We start from the raw sequence: 10,812 nt of genomic DNA, 5'->3' as shown, positions 1-10,812 counted from the left end.
AGATTCACAATTAACATAGTGAGCGGACCGGCATCATGTGTTTATCCCAATCAAGCACCTGCTAGAAACTGGATTGTATTGATTGACAGCCCTGTGTACCTCACCATGGAATCTCTGGATAACCTTCTATATGATGATTAATTTGTATTATAAACTTGGTTTGATTAAGAAACGCCTAAGGTATTAGTGAGGTACACTTTGTGTGTGCCTGTGAGGACATTTCCAGAGAGGCTTGAATCAGGAGACAGACCCCCACCCAGGTTAAGGGTGGCACTGTCCCACAGGCTAGAGTCCAAAACTGAACTGAAAAAAGAAAGAGGAAAAAAAGGGACAAGTACTGCAATCCCCTCCCTCTCTGCTTCCTGATGCATCCACATGTCACCTAGCAGGCTCATAAGCTTGTCACCACAGCTGTGGCATCCACCTGTAGACAAGCAGTTTCTGCCATAATGGACCACACCCTCAAACTCTGATCCAAACCAAATCCTCCCTACCTTAAGTGGCTCCTTGTCAGGTATTCAGTCACAGCACTGTGACCATCATACTACACCGAACACAGTGGCAGTGGGTGAGAGAGACGTATTGCTCAGGGAGAGTCCCATTGGGAGTTCCGGGAGAGTGACGTGTCTTCTGGGTAAGCAAAAAAGAGCAGATATCTCTCCTCAAATCTCTTCCCAAAAAACTGTAATTAGGGACATGGTAAAAAACCAAGAGAAAGCCACATTTTTGCTAACATGGAAAGCATTATTCTGAGCAGGTCTTACTACGTAGCCCAGGCTAGCCTCAAGCTCACAACCTTTCTAATTCAGCCTCCCAAAGGCTGATATTACAGTCACAGACCAATACATCTTACATGAAGCCATCCTTGCACTGAGAAAAGAGGCCCCATGAAAATGTCAGAGAGAAAGCGTAATTGGCTGTAACAAATAATTCACAATGTGTGATACAGATCATAAGTCTAAAACCTGACATTAGATGGTAAAGGTGGAGTTGAACCTTCAGGTCCACCATTTTCCTGCTATAACTGAAGGAAATTGGTCTCTCTGCACCTTCAACATGATTCTTCTGTAAACAGGACACAACAGGGCTCTGTGCTATGTGGTCATTATGAACAGATCCATGAAACATAGCTCAACACAGAAAGTAAATCTTGTGAAGTTCCATTCATCCACTTAATGCTTGTTGTGTTTATGATCTACTGTAGCCATGGTGTGGTGTTTCGTCAACTTCATAACCTAGATCCAACTGAGAAAGGAGCCTCAATGAGGGATTATCTACATTAAGGTCAGCCTCTGAGAATGTCTGTGCAAAACTGTCTTAATTACTGTGGAGAGACCCATCTTAACTGTGGGCAGAACCATTCACTAAGCAGAGGATCCTGGGCTGTGTAAAATGGAGGGGGCAAGTTGAACACTAGTGTGCACACATTCACTCATGGCCCTCTGCTCTTGGCTGTGGACTTACCATGACTGAGTCTCTCAAAATCCTGTTGCTGTGACTTCCCCTCCGTGACTGAATGAGCCAAATGAACCTTCCTCACTTAAGTTGCTTTTTTGGAGCATTTTATCACAGCAGCGGGAAATAAATGAACAATAAGTTTGGAGAGACAAAATGCCTTTTAATTGTTCTTTTTATATTCTAAAATACAAAAGAAATTCTTAAGTTCACAAAAAGTTAAATAAGGGTGATCCTTGTGGAGAAAAATAAGAACAAATGGTGGCAGTTGGGAACAGACCCTTTGTGAAGAGTAGTCAGAGGAGAGGTCATGTTTTTATCTGAGATCTGCAGGCTGAAAAGAAACAACCAGGTAAATATCTGGACTCAAACAAGAGTAACCAAAGAGGGCTGGAGAAATGGCCCAGGGGTTAAGAGTGCTGACTCTTCTTCCAGAGGACCTGAGTTCAATTCCCAGCACCCACATGGCAGCTCACACTTGTCTGTAACTCCAGTTTCAGAGGACCCCCACACCCATGGCAAAAACACAAATGCACATAAAAGTAAAATAAAACATATTTTTTTAAAAAAGAGTAACCAAAGATCTGTAGCTTGGTAGAGAGTGACAGAGGTGCAGTGCCAATCATGTGGGTTTGTGTGATCAGCTGTATTTCATTCTGTGTGCACAAGGGATACAGTGAGAAATACTAAAGTTGAATGTTTAAATGTTACTCTTGTGACTAGGAGAGATCTTGGTGAGTAAAAGCTCTTGCTTCAAAAAAGCATGAGGCCCTGAATGTAAAGGCCCAGAACCCATATAAAGCACAGTAGCTTGCATCTGTAGTTCCAGTGCCCCTATGATGAGATGGGATGCAGTGTGAATAGGAATAGAAGAATCCCTGAAAGTTTGTAAGATAGTTATACTGGCATAAGCAATAGAAAATCAACAAAAAGACCCTGCCTCAAACAAGGTTAAAGGTAAAGAGTGACACTTAACATGACCCCTTGACCTCCACACATGCACAATGGTATGAACACACCCACATTCACACACACACACACACACACACGTACACACATAAAGGAGGAAGAAGAGGAGGGAATTACTCTCAGCACTGTTTGAAGAACAGACTGTGGACTGAGTATGGAAGTAGAAGTGAGGGGCTAGAGAGATGGGTCAGTGGCTAAGAGCACTCGCTGCTCTTGCAGAGGACCTGGATTCAATTTCCAGAACCCATGTTAGGAGGTTCACAACTCCCTGTAACTCCAGCTCCAGAGGATCTAACACCCCTTCTGGCCTCCACCAGCACTCATACATACATGACACACAGAGACACATAAATAAAATAAAAGTAAATGTAGATGGAAGAGGAGGGAGGGAGGGAGGGAGGGAGGGAGGGAAGGAGGGAGGGAAGGGAACAGAGGAAATGTTAGAGAAGGAAGGAAGAGAGAAGGGAGGGAGGGAGGGAGGGAGGAAAGGAGGGAGGAACAGACCAAGTGACAATGCTAGAGCTGAAAGCTATAATAACTGAAATTAACTTGACAGAAAGTGCAAATCAGATTAAACACACCAGAACATGGCACTTTAAAAAAAAAAAAAAAGAGCAGTGATGCTGACTGATGAAAGACAGAAAGTGAAAATGGAACATGCAAAGTGAGCAGAGGGTCACAAGGTCTAACACACATATAATCGAACCCCAGATGGTGAGGCCAGAGAAGAGGAAAGGAGGTGAAGAAGAGCCATTGAGGAAACACACCAAGACCCGTGTCCACAAAGCTAGGTGAGTCCCAGGTAGGATATTTATAAAGCACACCCAACCTGGCTACCTCACATCAAATTGATTATAGGTCAAAAACAGAAGAACTTTAAAAACAACCAGGAAAACTAAAGATTAACGACTTCTAAAGATCAGGTAAAACCCACTGTAAATTTTTTCAAGATAAGGTGTAATCCAGGAAAAAATGGAACTACATCTTCAAACAGTACACACATGAGTTTAGCCCAAAAGGCCAAGAAGGGATAAAACTGGATACTTGGGGAAAAAAACTCTGAAGAGGGTTGGATATGTAGCTGGGTTGGTGGAGAGCTTGTTCACATGCTGGAAGCACTGGTTCCATCAGAGGATCACATACACCAGGTGGTGGTGCACACCTGTCATCCCAGCAACTTAAGAGCTGGAGGCAAGAGGATCAGAAGTGTGAGGTCATACTTGGTTACACACTGTTCTCAAAAAGAAAAAAGACAGCTGGGCGGTGGTGGCGCACGCCCTTTAATCCCAGCACTCCGGAGGCAGAGCGAGGCAGATCTCTGTGAGTTCAAGGCCAGCCTGGGCTACCAAGTGAGTCCCAGGAAAGGCACAAAGCTACACAGAGAAACCCTGTCTCGAGAAACCAAAAAAAGAAAAAGAAAAAGAAAAAAGACAAAGAAATAAGCTTTTACAAAGTCATATGGGTGATGTTGTGGTCAACCTCCCCCCCCAAAAAAAATAACAAAAAATAATAAATAAATATCTCTGAAGACCAAAGAATAAAGCACCATATAAACCAGCAAACATCTTAACCACATAACTAGCAGGAGAGAGAACAATGAGACTGAATATGAGCAAACTATACCGATTAACTAATAACATTATCCGACAAGAGACTGTGGAGCTGGCACAGTTGGTAAAGAGACTGCTTCTAAAGCATGAGAACTTGAGTTCTAATCCCCGGAATCCACATCAAAACTGAGTGCTGTGGCTCAGGTCTATAACTCCAGTGCTGGGACAGTGTTGAGTCCCTGGATTTCATTGGCTGGCCAGTCTAGCCAATCAGTGAGCTCCAGTAGATTCAGTGAGAAACTTTGTCTCCAAAGCTTTTGAAATATAACTTACCATAACTTTGAGGATACAAAGCCTAGGATAAATTCAACATCTTAAATATTTAACAACTAAATAGAAAATTTTTTAAAAGCTCAAAAGTCAGATATGCAACTATTCATTCAAGAAGTCAGAAGAGAGATAATTAAATTTAACCCCCACAAAATGAACAAGATGACAGCCCCCAAAACATAACAAAAAACAAATTTATAAAACAGGAAAAAATTAAGGTTTGTTTGAAGTGACTAATAAAATGGCTGCCCTCGTAGACCTATCTAGAAAGAGAGAGAGAGCACATGGTGTCAGGATGACAAAGAAAGAGGTCACAAGACTCTACACACTAACAAAACTAGGGGATCATCAAATCTTACACAAATAAATTTAAACATTATAAATGAAGTGGATGGATTCTAGAAATACACTTCTTATTAAGAACGTTATTAGAAAAGATGAACTTGGAATGATCCCTTATCTGGTTTTTAAAAATTAGTAAAAGTGCAAGTCTGAAGTAAAAGCCTTCCACAGAGAAACCTGCACATCCAAAGAATTTCAGGAGTGGACACTTGTAAACATTTGAAGGAAAAAAAAATGACACCAAACTGTATCTCTAGTGTTTGTATGAGTGTATGCCACATGCATGGGAATACTGAAGGACAAAAAAAGGTGTCAGACCCCCTAGAAGCAGGAATTACAGCTGATTATGAGTTGCCAGACATGGGTGCTGGGAACTGAACATGGGTCCTCTAGAAGAGCAGCAACCCTCTTAACCCCCAAGACATCTGCCCAGCCACATAACACCAGTCTTGCATGGATGATAAAACAGAAAGAAAGGCTGAGAGTGTAGCTCAGTGGTAGAACACTTGCCTAGCATGCATGTAGCACCAAGTTTGAAACCTTAACACAAAAAAATAAAGATGCTTTAGGGTGAAAGGGGTGCCCAGTGGTAAGGGCGCTTGCTGCATAAGTATGAAGGCCTAAATTTAGATCTCAGTGCCCAAATATAAAGATGGGCATGACTGTATATGTGCCTGTAACCCCAGTGCTGGGGGCACAGGCCAGAGATGGGAGGATCAATGGGACTTGCCTGCCACCAGCCTAGCTCTAGGTTCAAGAAATCCTGTCTCAAGAGAATGAAGCAGAAAATTACAGAGTAGTATGCCCGATGTCCTCCACCATCCTCCATGTTCCCAAGCACACTCACCTTCATACACATACAACTTCCACACACAGAAAGAAAGAAAGAAAGAAAGAAAGAAAGAAAGAAAGAAAGAAAGAAAGAAAGAAAGAAAGGAAGGAAGGAAGGAAGGAAGGAAGGAAGGAAGGAAGGAAGGAAGGAAGGAAGGAAGGAAGAAACATTCACCACCACAAAACAGCAATTTTGTATGAACACTTGAGAAAGGTATTTCAAAGAAGGAAAGTTACAGGCCAAGCCCTCTTGTGAGCAAAGATGTTTCCATGTGAATGAAACAAAAGAAACAGTGTGTATATGCAAGGGACCACAAGGGGTTAGATATGAGACAGACCAGAGGGTTAGGGTAGTGTTCTATAGAGTGATATGGCAATTCCTGTCATAAATAATTCTTCAAAATGTACATACATATTATGTATTTCAATCTTATTAAATTGTGTGCAGTGTATGTACATGTTCATATTGGGTATGTGCACATGTGTGTACATGTATAAGGAGTCAACATCAGAAGACGTCCTCAATCACTCTCCACCTTATTGTTTGAGACAGGGTCCCTCATTGAACCTGAGGGAGCTCACTGATTGGCTAGACTGGGTGGCCAATGAACTCTGGGGGATCTACTTTGTCTCCTCCACTCATACCTCCTAGCACTAGGGTTTTAGAGCTGAATCACAGTACTCAGCCTTCGTGTGGGTGCTGGGGATCTGAACTCAGGACCTCATGCTTGTACAGCAGGTATTTACCAGCTGTGCCATCTCCTCAGCCCCTTACTAATAATTGGAATACAAAACAAAGGATGTATTTTGTTCATATTCACTTCATTGCCCTCTCCTCCCTCCTTCCATCTCTCACTGATTACCTTACTCCCATTAAGTATTCCCCTGTGTATTCAATTTTAAGTGGTGGCTTGTTTATAGTTTGCTTGTTTATGCTGTCATATGCTGACTATGTAGCCAAGGCTGGCCTGTAACTTGCTATGTGGTTGTCATAGTTAATCTTCATTGTCAATTAGATTGGGTTAAGAAATGCGTTCAGCCAGGTGGTAGCGCTGCACACCTTTAACCCCAGAACTTGGGAGGCAGAGGCAAGTGGATCCCTGTGAGTTTGAAGGCAGGCTGGTTTACAGAATGAGTTCCAGGACAGCCAGGGCTACACAGAGAAATTCTGTCTCAAGAAAAAACAAACAAAAAAATGCATTCAAAGCCGTGCATGATGGCTCACACTTGCATACCTAGGACTTAGCACGCATAGACAAGCAATCACTGTGAGTTTGAGGCCATTCTGGTCTAAATAGCAAGTTCCAGGCATGCCTGCATAAGGAGACCCTGTCTCAAAAAAAACCCCACACTCACACACCAAGAAATCCCTATGACATTGATGAGATGCACTTTTGGGTGTGCCTGTGGGTGCATTTCTGGAGAGGATTAGCTGAAGAAAAAAGACCTACCCTGAATGTAGGCAGCACCATCCATAGACTGGTTATAAATTAAAAGGCAAAGAAGAGAGTACCAGCCAAGTACCAGCATCCTCCCTTTCTCTGCTTCCTGACCCACTGAGATGTGAACAAGCAGCCAGCCTCACAGTTTTGCAGCCATGGAGCAGCCTGTGGCTATACCTTCTCCACCATGATGGACCACACCCCTTCTTAAACTGTGAGTCAGAACAAGTCCTTCCTCCCTTAAGTTGCTTCTTTTCAGGTACTTAGACAGAATGACAAGAGAAGTAACATACAGTAGCCCAGGCGAGCCTTGAACTAAGCCTGTGTCAACATCTGTAGTGCTGGGATTGTGGTCAAGTATCACCACGCCTGGCCTTCAAGTCATTTTAAAATATGAACTGCAAGTGTCTCTTTTTAAACCCTCCTCTTTTCAAGTGGATGAACACTCTTTTGCTACCATTTCACACAGTTCCTGGCACGTACCAAAAAAAAAAAAAAAAAAAAAAAAAAAAAAAAAAAAAAAAACCTCAGTAAACACCAGCTAAAGAGGGGAAAGAACCTCAATACAGTATCCCACCCAGCTGAAGCTCAGGACATGCATGTTTTTTCAAACAAATGAACAAACTCAAGTAAAAGAGCAGACTCGGGAAGAAGAAAAAAAAAACCTGTATCCTCTGCCAGGACTCCGTAATACGCAAAGTCCTTGTGGAAGCTCTAAGAGATAAGAGGCTAAGCAAGAAGAACTGACTGAATAAAGATGAAAGAAGAGTTAAAGCCAGGCTGAGAAGAAAGGAGAGGCAGCTGAAGGGAAGCATGGAAATGAGGTCTCGGAAGATAATGCAGGGTCTCATGTGGATGTCAAGCTGTCGGGGCAGGAAGCCGGGGTCTGATCTGCATTGATAGCAGGTATTCATTTCCTCCGTGCAGATCCTCCTTCTCTCCCTTCACTCTAGGCTTTGGAATGCAGGGTTCAGAGACATCCCTGCAGACTCCAGTTCTGAGATCTAGACTAGTCAGTCATGCTGCTCGCCTGAGCCCTGAGTACCTAATCAGAGCACTGGGTAGAAAGGTCTCTTAGTACTGTAAGCAGCTGTTCCTCAGGATAGAGATCTGGGGAGTTTCTCTGGAGTTCTGGGGTCCCTTCTTTTTTTTAAGACAGGTCTCACTTCGTAGCCCTGGCTGGCATGAAACTCATGTGTAGATTAGGCTGGCCTTGAACTCATAGAGATCCACCTACCTCTACTTCCCAAGTGTTGGGATTAAAGTCATCCATCTCCATGCCTGTTTCTTTTTATGTGTCTATAATTGCCTATATATGTGTGCCTGCTTGTCTGTATGTGCCCCAGTTCATGCAGGAGGTGCCCTCAGAGGCCAGAAGAGGGCAACACATCCTCTGAAGCTAGAGTTACAGTTCTGAGCCACTGGACGTGGGAGCTAGGAACTGAACTCAGGTCCACTATAAGAGCAGCAAGCGCTCTTAACCTCTGGGTCACCTTTCTAGGCACTATTTCATTGTTAATTAACAGAGCACAACTGATGCCTGTGAGAGCAGTGTGGGACAGCCAGCCACCACCACCACCCCACCCCGCCCCACCCCCACACTGTTAATACCAGGTGTTACATGATGATAAACCTCACCTGATTAACACTCTTGTTTCCTTCCCTCTCTTTAAGCCCTCTGCCTGAAACTTTTTATTTTCCTTTTATTTCTTTATTCACTCATCCTTGAAAGAAATGTTTACTGAGCCCCTCCTATGTTTTGTGTGTGTGCGCGTGCGTGCGTGTGTGTGTGTGTGTGTGTGTGTGTGTGTGTGTGTGTGTGTATAGACAGACTACAATCAAATGAGCATTGTGCTTGATGGTGTAGCCCAACTGTAGGCAAATGTAAGAGTTCCTCCTGTGTTTAAGGTAAGCCAGTCTAAACTAAGCTGTTTGCTATGGTAAGAGTATTAAGTGCATTTTCTAAATACATAGTATTTATCTGTATATCATTAGTAATCCAGGTAGAATCTCATCCCTTCTAGATTGCCTTGATCCTTTTTCTGTATGTCCTTCCTCTTAGTTGAAGCAAAAGCACTGGAAAGACATTTTAGCTATAATTAAGATCCCCATGTTCTTCTGCCAACTGCTACTGGTCTAAGGGGAAGTTGATTAATCTCTCTGGATTAATTTTTCCCTTCTGTACATAAACACTTGAACAAAAGGCCAGTCACTAAGAATATTTTCAGCTGCTCCTGGTGAGTGTCTCCTGCCTTGATTTATGTAGACACACACACAAATACATCACATATATACACACAAAAATACATACACACACACACATACACACACACACACACACACACACACACACACACACACACACACTCCAGTGACTCCCTGCCTCACTTAAGTAAAACTCAAAATCCTTATCCTGGAGGTAATATAAGCCCCAGGGACTGGAAGTAGTCCAGCCCCAAAGTCCCTCTGCCTTTCTACCTCTCCTCCATTCAGGCACACTGGACCAGGGGCATGCACACTCCAATATATTCCTCCTTCCTCTGTCTCCCTGCAGCTTTTTCTCCCCTCACCTGAAAAACTCTCCTCTGTCTCACTCCTCACTTTCTTCAAAGGCTGGTCACATGTCTCCTTTCAGAACATCCCCTGATCTGGCTGCCTCATCTAAAAGTCAATCTCCATGTTACTATATACCCCTTAACTTGCTTCTTTTAAAACTGTATTACATTTTTATTCTTTTATTTGTGTAAGGGGAGGTGCATGTGTGTGGGTACACACATGGTATAGTTCACACATAGTCGTAGTCAGTGAACAACTTTTGAGATATATTGATAGATAGATAGATAGATAGATAGATAATTTTCATTATCCACTCATCTGTTGATGGGCATCTAGGTTGATTGCAGTTCTTGGCTCTAGTGAATAAAGCAGCAATAAACACAGGGTTGCAAATATCTCTGTGGCAGGGTATAAAATTCTCTGGGTATATGTCCAAGAGTAAAATAGCTGAGTCATATGACAAGTCTATTTTTAATTTTTGAAATATTCCAAAAGTGATTTCCATAATAACTGTATTAATTCACACCCCCGACAAGAGTGAATAAGGGTTCTTTTCTGTCCACATCCTCTCCAACATTTGTTGTCAGGGTTGTTGATGATAACTATTCTGACTGGGGTGAGGTAATATCTCAAAGAAGTTGTAATTTGCATATCCCTGGAAGCTAGAAATACTCAATACTTTTTAAAACAGTTATTGGCCATTTGTGTTTCTGCTTTTGAAAACCACCTAGTTAGTCAGTCAGTTATTCACCTATCTGTTGATTAGTAGTTGTATTTCCTTGGGATTTATGTTCTGCCATTCTTTGTGAATTCTGAATAGTAGCCTCTTGTTTGTAGCGTAGATGGTAAAGATTTTCTATCATTCTGTAGATTGTCTGTGAACTCTGCTGATCATTTTCTTGGCTGTACAGAAGGTTTTATTTTCATATAGTCCCATCCATTTATGTTTTTGAAGAAATTAATAAACTTGAGAATAAAATAATAATAATAAACAAAGTCAACCAAACAAAACCAACCAGTTGGTTCTTTGGAAAAGTTAATGAACTGGACAGACCTTAGCTATCTGGCTTTTCTCAGTTGTCTCTGAAGTAAGTGTATATCCCAGGAGTTCAGACCACTGTTATCCCATGCTTGGGACATCTTCATTCATGTGTGTGAACTGATTGAAAGTGTCAGTCTCACACAAATAGAAACCTGTTGAAGCAGAAGTGCCCCTCTTTTGTGCCATAGTCACTCTCTTCTTTTACCACAAGCTGAGAGATATTCACACTCACCAGCAACAGCAACACACACACACACACACACACACACACACACACACACACACTTTCCATTGT

The sequence above is a fragment of the Peromyscus eremicus genome, chromosome 8a, assembly GCF_949786415.1.
Source record: "Peromyscus eremicus chromosome 8a, PerEre_H2_v1, whole genome shotgun sequence".
NCBI classification, from domain to species: Eukaryota; Metazoa; Chordata; class Mammalia; order Rodentia; family Cricetidae; genus Peromyscus; species Peromyscus eremicus.
This window is presented reverse-complemented; position numbering follows the sequence as displayed.